Source organism: Manis javanica, chromosome 7, assembly GCF_040802235.1.
Source record: "Manis javanica isolate MJ-LG chromosome 7, MJ_LKY, whole genome shotgun sequence".
NCBI classification, from domain to species: Eukaryota; Metazoa; Chordata; class Mammalia; order Pholidota; family Manidae; genus Manis; species Manis javanica.
In genome coordinates, this window is record NC_133162.1 from 114,427,175 (window position 1) to 114,445,314 (window position 18,140).

At 36.3% G+C, this 18,140-nt stretch overlaps 1 long non-coding RNA gene across 2 annotated transcripts in view; it reads left to right on the top strand.

The window, feature by feature from the left end:
* Positions 1–503: 503 nt before the first annotated feature.
* LOC118972837 (uncharacterized) overlaps positions 504–18,140 on the top strand; it is a 71,339-nt gene continuing 53,702 nt past the window's right edge. For both annotated transcript variants that reach the window (XR_005061945.2, XR_012133559.1), the window contains exon 1: positions 504–646. This is a non-coding gene — a long non-coding RNA (uncharacterized lncRNA). The remainder of the gene's footprint in view (positions 647–18,140) is intronic.

Sequence of the window (18,140 nt, forward strand, 5' to 3'; positions counted from 1 at the left end):
TGTCCAGGGCTCTGGGCACGATATGATAGCAGGACTACAAGGAGAGCAGAGCAGAGGCTGGAGTGGTGGCAGTGCCGAGGACAGAGGCCCAGAGGACAGCTGTGTGGGACGGCTGTGCGGACAGAGGGGCCCAGAGGCAAAGACTGGCTTGCTGCATACAGACTCGCTCTGAGTGAATGGGATTCTAGTGACTGAACTGCCACCTGGAAATAAAGTCGGATATAACCCTTTCACCCCAAAGAACGTTTTGCTGTCAGTTGCTTTGGTCACACTGAATCCATAGCAAACTTGCCCGGGGCTGAAACCCATTGGCAAGACAGGGACTTTCCACAATTTTAAAAATCAACCCTCACTGTAAAAACTGGGCTGCATCTGGTTTCCAGACAGCCTGCTGTCCACCCTTCTTGAGAATGTACTTTCACTTTGCTTAAAACACTCCTCCCTCTTAAAACTGTCTTAAGGCTGTATCTTCACAGAATTCTTTCCTTCAAGAAGACAAAGAACCTAGGCCTAGTTGAACTGGTCACAGATAGTGTCAGAATTGAGTTGAATTCTCAGATACGCTGCTGGCATACAAGAACTGCTTGGTGTCATGTGTGGGGGAAGCTTCCATGTTGAAACTGGTTTCACGGAACCCCTAAAAGAGGTATCTAAAAGACTCATAATGTTTCTATAATTTTAAGACAATAGAGACTGACTTTGCTCAAAAAATGAAATTCAAAGGGCAAGTGATAGTCTCCAAGTGATAATGAGGAGAGATATTGCAAGTTTTGTTATCTGAATTTTTTTTTTTATAATTTAATGCTTGCTCCTTTGGATGTTTTGAATCTATTTAAGCACAGACTTAGTTTGTGGCATTGGGATTTAAACTTCCTGTAGTGCATCTGATGTCCTTCCTTGTGCTCTGATAAAATCTCGTGCCTTGCTCTGTTGTAGCCTTCATTATGTTCTAGCATCATTATCAGCCTAATTGTTCATCTTCTATCCAGGCCTGATCATTTTCACCAGCATCTAGCTCAGGATCAGACACTTGGTTGGTTGTGTGTGTCTGTTGGAAGGATGAATTGATAGGATCAGTGAAGTGAAGAGCTTGGAAATATGGAACTGAGCCATGATTTTTCTAATCAGATTCTTTTTTCAAGTGTAGTTATTTGAGCTTTGCTTCCCATCATCTAGTAGCTCATGGAATAACTATATGCCATCAGAACCCTTTTTATCCCTCAAAGGAGCACTTGAGTAGATTCATGGGTATGTAAATTTTAAGTAGGCCTGAAACACTTTCAATTTAAAAAAGAAAAGAAAAACTTTCTATTACTCTGACATTGGGTAAGAAGTTAAAAACATACCTAAAAAGGAGACCACAGTTGAAGCCACTGTAAATAGTTTTAAGTAGGGATATGCATGGCTTTGCATTAGATCATAGTAATACTGTTTGATCAGCTAAAAAATGAGGAGCAAGAGGGAACCATGGCATATGATATATTAAAAAAAGATTTGAAAATGTATTCTTTCACCAAATGGTGTAAATTAAAGTAAGTTGTCAAATTGACAGCACAATAATGCCATCTTCACAGAAGCACATACTGTACCACAGTGGAAATTGTTATCAATTTTATAGAGAAATTAAAGATGAGATCTGAGGAAAAACAGCTTGAAATATTTTTTTTTTTTTGCAATTTAGGATGATCTTTACTTGCTAGAATCCACTCCAAACATAACCAAAAGAATAACTGTAATAAATCATGGTAATTTATATCATAGCTTATTTTGGGAAAGTAGCATCAGATACACTTCATACTACTTACTCAAACTATAATTATTTTCATTAAACTATAAAATTGCTTACAGCAGATTTACTCTAAACACATAAAATCATATCCTTAACAATGAGCACTTCTAGACAACAAGTGTTCAAAATAACTGAAGTCAAGTGTAAAATAGCAGTCCTCGATTTATACTTTTTAATTATATTTCTTTGTAGACACAATCAATGTACTTTTGTGGGTTTATAATATATTCCTTTTTATTTTGTTGAAACATCCAACAAGCTTATTCAGTCTCCATCCTGTTAATTAAAAGGTAGCATCAAAAGAAACTTAGGAAAATGATGTCAGGTGCCTATTAACACAAACTCTCAACTAGTTTGTGTCTGTCAAGAGAACAGATTATTCTAGAAATGAGGGGCTTGGGGGGAAAGCTGAAGAGTTTTGTGTTTTGTGACAGGGGAAGGGATAAGAAATGTGACTGAATAATCTTGAAAAATGAAGGAGACCTAAAATATTGCTCTGTTTGATGTATTTCAAACAAAATGAGGGAAAAACTAGGATATTGAAAGCAGTGCATCTAAAACTACATATCTTCCAATAATCTTGTTACCAAACAAAATATTTAACAGGTACCTCAATGGCTTTTATTTTTTTTAGTGTTCTCTTTGCCAACCCAAGAAATGTTTATCTTTGAAAACTTTGTCCCAACCTATGACATCCAGAAATTCCACTTAATAAATAAAACTGGAATTTATGTGCTATTTTCAACACTTGTCAGTGATTTCCACAAAACTTGTGAATATTGACAATGCCAAACGTTCATCTATGGTTATAGTTAAGTATGGTTTTGTTGTCTTGAAGTGTGTATATAAGATTGTTTACAAACACAACAAATTATTTATGCAAATATTCAGTACCAGAAAGAAATTTTTAGTTTTATAATTGTTACATGTTGATTAGTAAGGTTCTTTCTGATGCCTTGATTAAATCTCTGTGTACACATCACCAAAAAATGTTGAGACTTAATTTTACTAAGATTTAATTATTTGGTTTGGTTATCTATGTTTTTTAAATTCACTTTTCAAGTAGCAAATCCCACTTCTCTTGTTTCTATATAGGTCCTAGAAAAATCCAGATCAGTGTTGCATTAGATAAACTTGTCTGGATATGGGTAATTGGGGAGATATAATTCTAATTTTCTTGTTCAAGTCTAAGAAGAGGAATGTCTCTCTTTTCCAAACCCTGAACACAAATTTCAAGTTTATAATGACTGGATCAGTATAAGTCACCTGTCCCCAGCCAGTGGGTCACTGTGATCTAGAGGCCTGCGCCCATGAATGCATTAGACTGGGTCGTATGAGCACCCCTGACCCAAGCTGTGGCAAACGAGGATGGTCTACTTGGTTCTACTGCTTGGCTGAGACCACTCGAGGCCCATCATTAGAAATTTGGATTGAACCTATATATATATATATATAGGTTCTTGATTCCTAAGAATATCAGATTCTATTAAGATAGTTTTAAATCATTCATAATATATAACTGTTACTTGTTCAAATTGTATTTCTCATTTGAAAATTACTTGTCTTCAATACATTCTTTTGAAACCAGAAACCAAATTCAGAAAATAAATGTTAATGTAACTCAAGTGGATGTGTGCATATCAAATTTAATGTAGCTTAAATATCACAGGGCAGTGCAATTTTCACCAATAGAGGTGGTGGTGAAGAAATCTACAAAAGTTGGAGTGTCCTGTTTGAATAAGAATAGTATATTTAGGTAAATTTGGTATATTTTATGCAGCAATTGGATGATATATCTAGCCTTCTTGGAGAGATATTTGCAGTTTTGACATTTTAGACTTTATTTCACATAATATAAATTAATTCTAATTTATTATGTATTGTTTTATTCACCCTGCTTAATTTGGATGTGCATCACTTTAAAATGGTTGTACATAATTGTGTCTTGCAAGATAGAAAGGATCAGCCTCAATCAGGAGCAATTTCAGATCATATCCATTTTAACCATGTCTCAGATTATCCAAATAAACTGACTTTCAAAATCAACAGTTGTAATATTTGAGTATTTTAGTCATAGTTATCACTTGTAAATGTAAAGATATTTTCAAAAAGTCATTACTCTTGCATCCCTGTGCACAAACTTAATTATTATTAGAGTGTGTGATTCACAAAAATGACTGTATGAATAAAATTCTGCTTGCCCCACCCTTCAGTCTCACCCTCATAGAATACATGGATGTGACTTTGAGATTAAACTCATGTAAGTCAGATGTTTGAAGGCATTTAAGTGAAAATAGAATGCCTCTAAAAACTTTCTAGAAGAATTTTATAATAGTAATAATAGGCTAAATAGTAGTGTCAATAAACTAAACTTTAGTTATAATAAACTAATAATATTTTTATGGTAGTAATTTATGATAGTTATTATAAACTAAATCCCTACTGTGTTTTCAAATGAGTCTGTAGTCACTAGGGGTGACTAGAATAATGATCCATGATCATAGAAACTTAGACAGCTAGTGATTGGTATCTTTTTATATAGTCATCTCAAGATGCACATTAGTCAAAACATTTTGCAAGTGACAGAAGATGGAATCTATTCACTCTCACAAGCAAAACTCCAGAGGTATAGTTAGTTTCACGCTTAATTTCCTACAGGGATTCAAACCAAATTCTAAGGAACTGGTCCTTTTTAATACCTTAGCTGGACCTGCTCCTCTCCATGATTTGATTGCATGTTCTGGTTCCATGTTGTAGCAAGTTGCCACAACCTCATCTCATTGCCTCACAATTCCATGTTCTTTTATAAAACTTAATTAGCCATCACACTTGTTAGCCCTGCTATGACTGATTTTTGACTGTTTCCAAAATAGAAATTGTCTCCATAGGAAAAGAGTTTGCTGTAGTTGAGAATATCCAAAAGAGTATACCAGATACTCTCATGTTGATTCCAGAAGCTTATGAAAATATTCTAGGAAAATATCAGTATCATTGGCATAAATGTGTAATAGTTTAAGCTGACTTACTTGAGTCTACACCAATTAGGGTATATATATATATTCTGCTTTATTTGGGTACAAAATACCTTTCTATAAGGGTATAAATACCCCTTGACTACCTGGACTTGAATCCAAGGTTAACTACTGTGTTCATCTTGGAAAAGTCATTTCAGCCCTCTCTGTTTCAAAATTTTCACCCATAAAATAATAATAATGATAATAATTATAAGACTGATTTTGTTGGATTGTTTGAAGAACGAATGTGTTAATATGAATTTCTTAATAATTAATAGTTATTATTTTTAAAAATACATATAAATTACTATATTCTATTTGAGAAGAAAAACCCTCTATAAATTAAGAAAAATATCAAGCTTACAGTCAGTCATGAGTACCGAAACATGGCATAGATTGCATGGATAAAATGAAGAATGGATTTTAGCCCTGTCTTTCCCCTAAATGGTCTTAGGCAATCCCCAACACATCTCTAGACTTCAGTTTCTTCATCTAAAAAATGTCTTATTTTAACAATGAAATTGGCTAATTCTATAGTAATGATGCAGTCCAAAATTAAACACTGATCAGAATTGGATTGGAGTTAACTAACCAAGACATCCCAGTAGACAGGTTTGGAACATGGTTTTGAAGCATGTTAGGGGAAAAGATGAGTGGCAAAGGAATAAAATAATAGGAGGATTTTCCCAGGTGAGGAAAAGTAGAGGACAGCAGCAGTTGAGGTATAAAGATAGAGTTTATCCACTAATTTATTTGGGGGGCCTACAATTCCTTTGGTTAGTGTATAGAAACTTACTAGTATTTTATTATTGGGAAAGAATGTTTGAATATAGAGTGGCATGAAGGATTCATTTACTATACAGTATTGAAGGCTTGGCTTAAGATTTTTTGAGCAATAAGTTTCTCTAAATTCATGAGTAGAGGAATATGTGGTATTTCAGGTGATGATAAACATTTTGAAGCAAAGGCTAGCACAAGTTACATACATATAGTAGCTTTTCAAGAAATGTGTGTTGCTTTGAAATTCAGAGCTTAAAAATGGGTACTCCTGGTTGGAGTACTAAGATACAATGGCTCTCATGTTATTCTCTTGATAAAGTGCTTCATTTTAGTCATATAAACCTGCCTTTACTTTTTTTTATCTATTTCCCGTACTCAAACTGAATTCTAGGAGGCAAGGGCACTTCTCTTGAAGTATTTATTATATGGTTATTCTCTTTACTATATTCCTTTCAAGAAGATGTTGCCTCCTATTAAAGAAGGTCTGACTTAGACATAGTTTAATCCTCAAGAGTCCCTATGCAATTGCCTTGCTCAGTAAACATCTGTGTAAGTAAGGACACCTTTTATCGCACTTTTTCCCCATCTCAGACTCACAAGAGATGAAGCTGCTTCTAGTTTAACCGAAGTTACTCCCTGAATATTAACTTCCTTTAGTGCACATTTTTTTTCAGACTCCTTTGTTCTCTTTTCAATCTTTCTCAAAAAAGTAGGTGAACTGTATACTTTCCAGCACTATTTCTCTATTAGGCTTCTGCTCTGTTCATACCATGTGTGATCTGTGAATTTAGAATCCAGTATCTGCCCTACCTCTCTACCATAACTAGTCTTTTAAAGATCACCACTCTTAGGGAAAACCAAACTTTTTATATGACATTAATTTACCTTAAGATAGAATGGTAAACACAATCAAGACATCAAGTGTATGAGACATAGAAATGAAAACTGAGACTAATTTGTTTCAGTTTGAAACAGTTTCAGATTTGAAACAGTTAAGAGAATATAAATGGGGAGATCTATTCTCTGTGTAGCACAAGATTGGAAAAAGGATAGAAAAGTTTAAGAAATTTGGAAAATTGAGTCATAGTATTTTACTTGACTCTGCAGTATAAAATGTGTATATACTCGTTACGTCAGGAGGGAGAGGTAGTGATGCTATAGTAACAGACGGACACCAAATTTCCAAGGCCCAAAACAACAAGGTTTCTTATTGGTGTGGACTATGAATTACAGTGTGGGTGGATGCTCTGATTTCTGTGCTCCTCACTTTAGTCCTAGTCTGTTCAGTCTTCAATAACAAAATACCAGGGATTGGGTAGCTTATAAGGAACTAACATTTATTTCTCACGGTTCTGGAGCATGGAAGTCCAGGATCAAGACCCTAACAGATTCAGTGACTGGTGAGAGCCTGCCTCCTACTATACAGATGGCTCTCTTCTTGATGTGTCCCAATGTGGCAGGGAGCAATCAGGGTCTGTTTTACAACAGCACTAATCCCATTAATAAGGGCTCCACCTTCATAACCTAATCACCACCCTGAGGCCTCCACTCCCCATACCATGACACTGGGGATTAAGTTTCAACATACGAGTTTTGGAGGAACACAAACATTCAGTCTATATTACCAGGATAAGATAGCAGACGGTCTCTGGAATACTATGGTTATTGTGTCAGAAAAACATAGAGTGCATTATACATCATACACTGACTTTTAAAACCTTCATATGTCACTTCCATTCTTATGTTTTTTTAGAAAATTTTTTAAGATGATTTTTCTAGAGCAGTTTTAGGTTCACAGCAAAACTGAAGGGAAGGCACAGAGCTTTACCATATAGACACTGCCCTATGCATGCAGAGCCTCCCTCATCGTTAATACCCCTACAAGAGTGGTGCATTTGTTACAGTTGATCAACCTACACTGACACATCATAACCACCTAGCGTCCACAATTTGTATTACAGTGTACTCTTTTTTATTTTTATTTTATTTTATTTATTATGGTATCATTAATATACAATCATATGAGCAACATTGTGGTTACTAGATTCCCCCAATTATCAAGTCTCCGTCACATACCCCATTACAGTCACTGTCCATCAGCGTAGTAAGATGCTATAGAGTCACTACTTGTCTTCTCTGTGCTATACAGCCTTCCCCATGCCCCACCCTACTTTATGTGTGCTAATCATAATGTCCCTTATTCCCCTTATCCCTCTCTTCTCCCCCACCCTCCCCAGTCCCTTTCCCTTTGGTAACTGTTAGTCAGTTCTTGAGTTCTGTGAGTCTGCTGCTGTTTTGTTCCTTCAGTTTTTGCTTTGTTCTTATACTCCACAGATGAGTGAAATTATTTAGTACTTGTCTTTCTCCACCTGGCTCATTTCACTGAACATAATACCCTCTAGCTCCATCCATATTGTTGCAAATGGTAGGATTTGTTTTCTTCTTGTGGCTGAATAATATTCCATTGTGTATATGTACCACATCTTCTTTATCCATTCATTTACTGATGAACACTTAGGTTGCTTCCATTTTTTGGCTATTGTAAGTAGTGCTGTGATAAACATAAGGCTGCATATGTCTTTTTAAATCTGGGATCCTGCATTCTTAGGGTAAATTCCTAGGAGTGGAATTCCTGGGTCAAATGGTATTTCAATTTTTAGTTTTTTGAGGAACCTCCATACTGCTTTCCACAGTGGTTGAACTAATTTGCATTACGATTAGCAGTATAGGAGGCTTCCATCTTCTCAACGTCTTTGCCAGCATTTGTTGTTGTTTGTCTTTTGGATGTTGGACATTCTAACTGGTATGAGGTGATATTTCATTGTGGTTTAAATTTGAATTTCTCTGATGATTAGCAATGTGGAGCATCTTTTCATGTCCCTGTTGGCCATCTGAATTTCTTCTTTGGAGAAGTGTCTGTTCAAATCTTCTGCCTTCAGTTTACTCTAAATGTTATACTAAGTTTGGTTAATGTACAATTACATGTATCCATCATTATAGTATCATACAGATACTGCCATAAAAATCTCTGTTTCACCTTATTCATCCATTTTCTAACTGCTAGCAACCACTGATCTTTTCACTTTTTAGCTTTGCCTTTCCCAGAATGTCATACAGTAGGAAGTATACATTATGTTGCCCTTTCAGATTGACTTCTTTCACTTACTGATATGTACCTAAGGTTCGTCCAGGTCTTTTTATGTTTTGACAGCTCATTTCTCTTTGGCACCGAGTAATACTCCATCTTCTGAATGTACCACAGTTTATCTATTCATCTACTGAAGAACGTCTTAGTTGCTTCCAAGCTTTGGCAATTATGAATAATGAAGCTTCTAAGAACATCCATGTGCAGGTTTTTGTGTGGACATACATTTTCTATTCCTTTAGGTAAGTACCAAGGACAGTGATTGCTAGACTGTAACATAAGAGTATGAAATTCTTGTAAGACACTGCCAAACTGTCTTCCAGAATACAAACTTTGCATTCCTACCAACAATGAAAGAGAGATCCTATTGCTCCACATCCTTGCCAGCTTTTAGTGTTGTCCGTATTCCATCTATTAGCCATTCTAATAGATGTGTACTGGCATCCCATTGTTTTAGTTTGCCTTTCCCTGATAATGCATGATGTGGTATCTTTTATTTGCCACATAAACTTTTCATATACTTCTTTGCCATCTCTATATCCTCTTGGGTGAGGTATCTGTTATGGTTTTCGGCCAATTTTATAATTGGGTTGTTTTCTCTTTGTGGAGTTTTAACAGTTCTTTGTGTATTTTGGATAACAGCTCTTTATCAGTTGTGTCTTTTGTTGTAAGTAATTTCTCCCAGTTTGTAGCTTTTCTTCTCATTCTTTTGATGTTGTTTTACACAGAGCATCAGTTTAAAATTTTAATTCTAGCTTCTAGCTTGTTAATACTTTCTTTCATGGATTGTACCTTTGGTTTTTTTTTTTCTAAAGTCATCACCATACCCAAGGTCATCTAGGTTTTCACCTATATTATTTATAGGAGATTTTTAGTTTTGCATTTTACATTTAGGTCTGTGATGCATTTTGAGTTGATTTTTGTGAAGGGTGTAAGCTCTGTGTCTAGATTCATTGTTTTGCATATGGATGTTCAGTTGTTCCAGTAGCATTTGTTGAAAAGACTCTCTTTGCTCCATTCTGTTACCTTTGTTTTTTGACAAAGATCAAATTTATTTAGTCTTCAAATATCAGACTATATTTATTCAGGTCTATTCTGGGCTCTTATTCTGATCCATTGATCTGTTTGTCTATTCTTTCACCAATGCCACATTGTCTTAATTACTTTAGAATTTATTTATTGATATATATAAAATAACTTGCTAGGATTTTTATTGAGTTTGCACTGAGTCTATAGATCAGGTTGGGAAGAATTGACATCTTGACAATATTGAGACTTCCTTTCCATGAGTATGGAATATCCTTCCAGTTCTTTGACTTGTTCTCTAGAATTTTGTAGCCTTTCTCATATAGACCTTGTACATATTTTGTTAGATTTTATTTTGTACATGTTTTATTCTAAGTATTTCAGGGTTTTTTTGAGTGCTAATGTATGTGGTTTTTGTTTTAATTTCAAATTCTGTGTGTTCGGTCATATGGGGCATATTTAAGTTTTGTATATTAACCTTATATTCTGCAACCTCACTACAATCACTTATTATTCTAGGAATTTTGTTGTTGATTTCTTTGGATTTTCTGCATGGATGATCACATCATCAATGAACAAAGACAGTTTTCTATCTTCCTTCAGATCTGAATACCTTTTATTTCATTTTCTTGTCTAGTACATTAGCTAGAACTTCTAGTACAATGTTGAAAAGTAGTGGTGAGAGGGGACATCCTTGCTGTATACCTAATCTTAGTGGATAAGATTTCAGTTTCTCACCATTAAGTATGATGTTGGCTGCCATTCACATTTTATATTTCAAAGTTGTACAGCTGTATCAATTTCAAGGTGGCAGAGAAATGCAATCCTACCATCTGCCAAGAAAGAGATGACGTATTTGGTGAGCAGCAAAAATGACTACTGCATTCAGAGAAAGCAAAATAACTTTCAAAAACCATTTAACAATGATTTTTTAACTTTAAGAATCTACATATTTAAGTAAAGCATGGCAAACTAAATTTTATAAAACAAATATTAGCATTGCCTTGTTCAAAAAACTGTTTCTGTCCCACAGCATCTTGCATAAAAATTCCATCTCCATAGAAACTGGCAACTCCCTCCAACCCTTTTGGCATAAATATTATTATAAATAGTGTTGAATGGAACTTCTCCTACTGCTTCAGAATTTTCAGTGATGGACCAAAGCTGAGAGAAACAGGCAACAAATGGCCCTGTATTCCAAAAAATGACATGCTCGCTGCTCCCGGACCCCACTCCACAAATCCACCCAGTGTAAGGAGACAACTAGATATTGGAAGGCACTGAATGAGTGGTAAGCTGTAGGCAAGAGCAGAGTTTTCTTTTTTATATTTATCTTCTCCATTTCCTTCCAAGCCTCCTGAGAAGGGCCACCAGAAAATTGCTCATATACATTGGAGTATCTATCAAAAAAGGGAGAATGACATCTTTCTCTCCTGTTGAAAGCTTGCAGAGCTCTGGAAGCTCATGAGGCCCATGTTGGCACAAACATCAGAGCAGAGGAAGGTAAAAGTTCTTAAGACAGCTTCACATGTATCTCGTGGAGTTTTCTTAAAGTTCTGCAGACGTAGAATTCTGAGTGAGAAAAAGCTGGATCATCTGCAGCACAGAGCCAGGAGAGATAGCAGCAAGCAGGGCAGCCTGCACCAGTGTTTTACATGACGGGGATATGTGAGTCCACGTATCACATGTTGGCCTCAGAGGGCCCCCTGTGCCGTGGGAACTGCACTCATAAGAAACTGGGGGACAGACAGGTAGAAGCAGGAAATGAAAGAGAAAAGAGGTCGGCCTTCGAGTGCATCATCCATCTCATGAAACCTGTGGGAGGTGCGGACTCTGAAGAACCCATAACAAGTGCGAGGATCAGCATTTGGACAATTGCCCCTCATACTTTTACCTCATCCTTGCCCCCTCTGACAGCCCAACAATGTTGAGACACAAGAGAAGCCCAGAATAACAGGAAAGCAGAGAGGCAGTGCAAGTGCGCAAAACCCTCAAACCAACCAAAAACCGGGAGTAAATAAAGCAAAAACTGGCCTGTGCGTCTCCATTGCAGCAGCCAGGTCAAAAGCCAAGGTTCAGGTAGGAGGGAAAAAGTACTTTGATTTGGATATGAAATCTATATGTTGATCTAGGCTAGATTTTAAATACTGAAAGGACTCAAAAGTCTGTGGGATTTGTTTTTAAACAACAGAGAAGTGAAAGATGATAGAGTATAGTTAGATGGAGTGATTAATGGAAAAAAAAGAATTTTCTCCCTGAGACCATTTCTGAATACATTTGTCTATTTCTTGTCATTCTCACTCCCACAATGTCTGAAGAACAAGATGCTAGGTAGAGGGGCTTAAGGGACCTGGATTGGCAGGAATGGGGACTGAGTCCAACTGCAGGCAGAGAAACCCAGAGTCAAGGAGTTCTAACAGATCACGTCTATGTGTGGAACTAAACTTGAAACCTTGGAAGGCAGTGCAGAGGAGATATCCATCCAAAGGGGAGAAATACAAAGTCCAATTAGAGGGTAACAGGATGAGAAATGGAAACACCAGGTCTGGCAGAGGTTTCTAAGAGAAGATGCGAGGTGGAGTATTGAAATGTTTTTAGGTCCTGGAATATTGTAGCAGCCGCATTTTACACTGAGTCCAATTGCTTAAGATGTTAATTTAGACTGCTGACCCATCTTTGATATCACCTAGAAAACCCTCTTTCTATTTCTGGCTCTGAAATTCTACTCATTCTTCTGGGACAGCTAAAGAGCCATAACCTTTACAAAATATGCTTCTCTGCCTCTTCCTATATTCTCTGGTTGGAAGTTATCTTTTTTCCCTTGGACTCCAGTAACACATTGATATTTACACTTACGTATAATCTTGTCTGTGTTTCCCATACTCCATGTTAAAATCAGGAGGGTTAGCAGTTATTTATACACAGGAAGTATTTAGGAAGTATTTGTTGGGTGAACATTACTGTGAAAATAAATTCACAACTTAGAATAATTTTGAACCTGATTTTTAAGCTGCAAAGGAAGTTGCAAAATGAAGTCAACATCAGTAAATGGTATTTATTAAGTAATCACACTTACATATTGATGTGATAAGCAGCATGCCAAGTAAGTTAAATAAATTGTTCCCAATTCTCCGAGAGCAACTTGCAACCTTATGATTTTCTGAGGTCCAGGGGTGGACAGACTAGAAATCCTTGCGGAATGCTGTAAAATCAAGAAAATAATTTATAAGAGGAGCAGAACATTTGACAGTGTCCAACAGTTAGAGAAAGATACAATGAGAGATAGAGGTAAAATTTAGCTGTGGGGTTAAATGTAATGAGAAATTACATTATTATTATTATTTTTTTGTGTTACCACAAAACAGGAAGCATTGAACTTGCAGGCAAAAGACATACTAGTCTTTTTCATGTTCTATCTAGTTCTTGCTGGTAGATGTTGAACACAGGCAAGTCACTATGTCTTTGAGTTTCCTTTTATTTTTTCTTTGTAAAGTGGAAGTATTGAACTAGATGAATGGACTTCATTTTTTTTAGCAGTAAGCACTTTTTCCCAAATTCCTGTCAAAAGTAGATAAAGCTGGAGCTACCATGGTTGAATTGAGTGTTGAGTCTAGGGGATACTGGGCTGCAGTGCCTGTTTCCCTTCAGCACCTGTAACTGTAAACTTTTACAGACCCACATAATACAAGTAGGAGATATCTTTCATGGACCATTTTCTTCCATTTGTTCCTTTATTCAGATTCTATCTTTTACAGCAGACATTCCCTTATCTGCAGAGAGTAAAATGTACTTTCCAATCACTTTTCACAGTTAATGTTAAGAAAGCACCAATGAAATTAAGCAAGTGTGATACCTGAGCTAAAGGTACAGAACCCGAGGCACAGAAAGGTCAGGGAGACAAGTTGGCCCCCTCACTATCCTGATCTGCTCATGTACTTCAGGCTTCATTTTGTCTGCTAGAATTTCCTGAAAATTTTGTGAACTTTTCCATTTAGTTGTATATTTATATAATGGTAAAATCTTAGGGACTTTATTGATGTTATAAAATGGAAACATACTTTATGAGTATATTTGCATTCTCTGGGGTTCACGTAAAGCTGTAAGAACAGTCAACACCTGGGGTAGATCTACACTACAGAGGAGACTGTGAGTTCTACTACCAAATATTCTTTAAAAGTAAGACATTGAATTGGGTAATAAGAGAAACTGAACTGATATACTAGCTCACTCTGAAGGCTCTTTATACTAGGAGGTAATAAGATTTCTACCACAGGTGTTCCATGCCCCCAAATGTTTATTCATTGCAAAACTTACCTGGGTATCTAAAAGAATACGCAAAGTCGGATATGAGAAGATGGTCCCATGCCTGCATTTGCTCAGGCTTTCAGCCTGGAGAATTTTAGAGTAGAGAAATGACTGTGGGCATGAATTCACTTCCTCTAAAACAACATTTGGAAAATCCTTCATTTTGATTGACTACCACCAAAAGCCATGCTCCTTCCTGCACATTCTTTTTGAAATAGGACATACCCCAGCTCCACGAACCAAGCACAAAAGAATAATGCTTGTTCTCAAGCCAATTGGAGGAAGGCAATGTTCATGTCATCACAAATACTGTTATAAACAGAACAATGACATTGGCAACATCATTTGATCTTTGTGCCAAGGGTGAAATTAATGTCATATGCTCACTCCGATGGAAGACTGGAAGTAAGTTTCCACCAAGCACACTTAAAAGCGATGGTGTCTTCTCTAACTTCCATTTTCCATTCTGATAAGTTAAGGAATTCTTATAAACAGTACTGGCTTCTTGAGGATTCGAAATAACAGAGGAAAACTCAGAAGTTACAAAATTAACTTCACTTTGAAAAATTAACTTTCCTTGAAAAACAAAGAGACAAACACAAAAAATAATACCTTCCAATAATATCCACATATTCAACAGTCAGAAATTGCCTCCATTCTCTCCCAATATCATGCACCTTCCATGATCAAGTTAAGTTTTTGCAGATGTTAGGAAAATACATTGTGACATGGGTCCTTGGGGGTTGGCCAGATCCAACTCAGGCAAATGCCTAGCACTCCCAATCTGGGTTTCTCTGAATCATTATTTTCTTTGTAAACCTTCTCTACTTGTGGCTTGTTGCTTTGCTAAAGAGTCAGTACCAAATGAATGTGGATACTTTCCCAGGTTATGTATTTTCACTTCTAACTTGCACCTCACAAGATCATTCCTTAAACAAATGAGGTGTAGCATGCTTTCAGGTGGAATTAGCAAAGACACCCATATGGCTGTGCATTGTGTGTGCATCAGCTCTTGATTTTGTTTGCTTCCTGGCCAGGCAGAAGCTAAGTTTGGGTAAGGAATCACTCATCTGTCTACTCAAGAAAACATGAGAAAGAGAATTGCCACCATCACATTTCCATTCTCCAGTCTCAAGCTAGGAACCTTCAAAGGGAGAATATATTATAATCCTGGGAATTTGTAAGAACTAATGCTGATCCATAAGCAAGGTTAGATGGGGATTCATTATCGAGTTGGGTAGAAATAATGTCCTTCTGAGATGCATTGGATATTTGTTTATTTGAAAACCAATTCAACTTGAATTTGAAAAATCAGTGTCACTTTTATTTTTCGCCTTGGTGACTACATTGACATGTAATGTGACTGAGGTTGCATTTTACTTAAAATGTGCACTAAAATGAGATTTGTTCTTCCTGTGTTGAGGTGGTTCTAATTATTCTAAAGCTGGAATGAAATGTTGACGTCATAAATTCTGTCATTTTTAAAGTTTAATTGGTCACAGTATTACAAAAGTTGTCTTGGGAAAAACCACCGCCTACCACCTTGGCCGTCAGTAACAGCTAGAACCGATAAGAAGCTTCTTTAATGTGTCTCTTCACAAGCACTGGCAGAGATTAGGAAGTTGTTGGAGTTGGAGGGATATCACTGGAGGCTCTGGGAGTTCCTTCTTCTGAAGTCACTCTGAATTAACAGTTAATGGGGAACTTTCTTTGATAGCCCTATTATAATTAAATGCAGCTGGATGAAAATCAACCACAAAGGGAACTCGTTTGTTTATCATTGCTTCTGACTCTGTTAGCAGATGTTTTCGAAGTACCGTAGTAGCCAGCTTAATTTGTCTCTGTGTAATATGAAGCAGGTAAACTTTGATTAATAAACTGACAAGTACATTCCTTAATTTCTTTTCTGAAGTTTCCTTCTGTGACTCTTATATAGCACATATGTCAAATCCGGAAAGCACACGGATAAACATTCAGTTTCTTTTTATATATGTCAGGCCAGCTGAAATGGAGGTGTCAGTCGGCGGTGAGCTGGCTTGTCAAATGTTCATCTTGAAAGCTGCTGTAGTATTATCGCATGTAAGTAGGCTAGTGAAAAAGATAAACACATATGGCATATATGTTCCAAGCTATAGAATGACAGCTCTCTCAGTTGTAATCACTGTTGGCTTTCCATAAGGGACTCAATAATTTTCAGTCAATTGGATCCTTTATGGGTTTAAACATTAATTCATCTATTTAAAAAGGGTAATTTTGACATATCCTTTGCTTATAATAAATGCCTCCTCCACTTCTTAACAGGCAGACTTCCTCACCACCCACTTTGTCTGTTCAACACACTCTTAACTCTGGAGTCTTCATTCAGAATGTGCTTTCTATCTGTCTCTCTTCCCTCCCATCATTTAAAGAACTCTTGAAAATTACACCCCTCCCTCCATATCTTTCCCACATACCTGGAAAATACGTGATTTTTTTTAATTGGCTCAACAAAGTTTATACAGTATCTGCAGTTCACATTGCATTCATTACTAATACAATAAAATTCACATGTCCTATGATTTTGCATTTCTGTTAAAGTTAGTGTTTGCTCAAGATGCATATGTGTCTGCATGTGCTTTGATTTTTGTGTCCATGTCAGTTATCAGTTTCACATTGTGACACCTACATCTGCTTTTTTGTTTTAATGCTGGTGCTATCACACTGCTATGTATTCAGTTATTACTTTTGAATATTTATTTCTAGGGATATGTGCATAAGTGTGTCTATTTATGTATATATTCATATTCTCACCTGTTTGTTGCACGGAATTCATTTGGGCTTAAGTTGGCAAAAAAAACTGTCTAATTCAGAAGTTCTCTGTAGACAAACATAAGGAAATGTAATCTTTTGCACTATTCTGCTTCCCTTTCTTTAAAGCCCTGGTTGAGTTTTAAAACATTTTCATGTAGGCAAAGTGGAACAGTAGGAGGAGCATGAGCTGGGTGACCAGACAACGCTGGGACTGAGTAGCAACACTGTTCCCTGCTAATTCTCTGAGCCTCAACTTCCCCATCTGCAAAATCAGGGACATAATACCACCTTGTGAAGATAAGAGATGATATGGCTAAAGATCCTGAAACTTAATAGGGCCTTAGTATACAGTAGCCAGTGCTTTTAGAAATAAGTAATGTGTTATTTCAGAAGGAGAGAAAAAGAAGGTAAAAATGGCCACTCTTATATGCAACAGTGTAAAAGTGGCCTTCTGTGCTGGTCTTCATGAATGATATTCACAGCATGTATTAGTATACAAATGTAGATATTATTTCATGCAAAACAAACTTAAAATGTTAAATTATAATGAAAAAGCAATTGAACTTCATTAATGCCCATAGAATATTTCTTCTAAGAACTTCTGTGACCAGCTGAATGCTAACTGTATATTCAGCTCCCAACTATCTATTGTTATTTGATTAAAAATCATCCATCTCTAGCAAATACTCTTCTAATAGGGGAAATGTTCAAGAAAGTTTCATTAAGTGTTCACTCTCTACAGAAATTTTTGGAATAGTTGTCTATATTAGTAATGTCAGGACAATTAGTTAAATCACAATCTTAGGTTGGTATGTAGTGAGGGCCAAATGTATGTTGGTGCCTTTATGTTACTTTAGAATATTTGATAATTTTGTCTGTTTTTTTTTTAGCCTTTTAAGCTTTTTCTCTAATGGGGCTCTGTCTTTACTTTCTTTCTTTTGGAGTGAGGACAGCAGAGCCAGAGTCACAATGTTTTAATCAAACTGCAGATTAGCTAATTTTGAAAAAATTCTTGTTAAAATGATGGCCCTTGAGGAAAATCATGTGTGAGCAACGATTTTTATTATTTAATTTACTTTGCCCAAGAATAGTATTACCTGACAACATTTCAAAAGAGAATTATAAGCTAACTGTGAAGAAGTGTGGCTTACAATGTGACATGTGCTTTCTGGAAAAGTCATCGTAATGCTGAATCAGAGAACTAAGTAATAGGGCTGTCCCACAGACTCTGATTTCTGGGTCTGTATTTTAATTCCTTTCTTAATATGACCAAATTCATAGACTAGATAAT